Below are 1,320 nucleotides of genomic sequence, written 5' to 3' on the forward strand. Positions count from 1 at the left end.
TATATTATTTTGAAATTTCCGATGGAATTTTTTGCATATAAATAGTTGCCATGGTGATATGTAAGACATATTATTCATAGAAAGTTGGCAATTTTAATGGGCAACGAAGTGAACGGGATCAGATATTTTTATATACATAGATAGATTATACCTCTGATTATACCTAACCCCGGGAGGTGCTCAAACAGGGATTTTGATATTTCATATGAACATTTTTATTTATTAATGGTTGCCATGGGTTTAAAAGCTATTATACTAATATAATTATTGGTTTAAAATTGTTGTTATGGTAACCGTTATATAATGAAAATATCGTCGGTATTTTTTAATGGGCGACGAAGTGCACGGAATCATATATATAGATTATACCTCTTTTCAGAAGATAGGCTTATTTAAAAAGGGAGAGGACCAACCTCGAGAGGTGCTCAAACAGGAATTTTGAGATTTCCGATGGACATTTTTGTTTATAAATGGTTGCCATGGGTTTTGAAGCTATTATAATAATAACGTGTGTTAACTTTTAAGCTAATTGAGTAAACCTATAGTTAAATTAACTTTTAACTCTTCACTTTTTTTAATGGGTGCATATTAGCTTAACTTAACTTAATAAAAAAAAATCATTACCTTATCCAGCCTTGCTAATCAGTAAAAACACTGTCAACGAAAATATAAAATTTGGATGTGCCACTTTTGTTTTTGATATGAGAAAAACTATACGTCATATTATAAAATAATAGTGAACAGCAAACGGCATTTCAATAATGTTTAGTCAACAAACACCGATAAGTTTCGTTATCATTTTTTGGATTTTGAGTGGAGCGATGAATGTGTTGATTTTACAATGCTGTGTTTTTTTTTTTTTTAAATTTAAAATTTTAAGTTTTTGTGTCTGTCATCACGATTTAGAGCAGTAAAACTGCTTTGATTTTCTTCAACAGTACTTTGTTCGATGGGAAAGTGAATCTAGTTGGTGCATTCGCAGGAGGTCATCATTTAAAATTCCTAATAATTTTTAAAACGGCAAAAACAATATAAAATTAGGGAAAAACAGGAGTTTGTACGCAAACCCTAACACAATATTTCTCCTGCTATGTTATTCATCATAATATGGTTCGAAAATAGTATGAAACTAATTAGATACAATTATACTCTTTTTCAAATGAGAACGCACCGGGCGGCGGACGAAAACCGGTCGAAACGCGCGCATGGCCTCCCACTCCCGACAGTTTCAGCTGTCGTAGGTGGTGCCACCTTGTATAATAATAATTATAATAATAATTTAACATTCTGTATGCCCGGCGGCGTCGAAAGTAGCCGATC

This window comes from Acyrthosiphon pisum, chromosome A2 (assembly GCF_005508785.2).
Source record: "Acyrthosiphon pisum isolate AL4f chromosome A2, pea_aphid_22Mar2018_4r6ur, whole genome shotgun sequence".
Taxonomy (NCBI): domain Eukaryota; kingdom Metazoa; phylum Arthropoda; class Insecta; order Hemiptera; family Aphididae; genus Acyrthosiphon; species Acyrthosiphon pisum.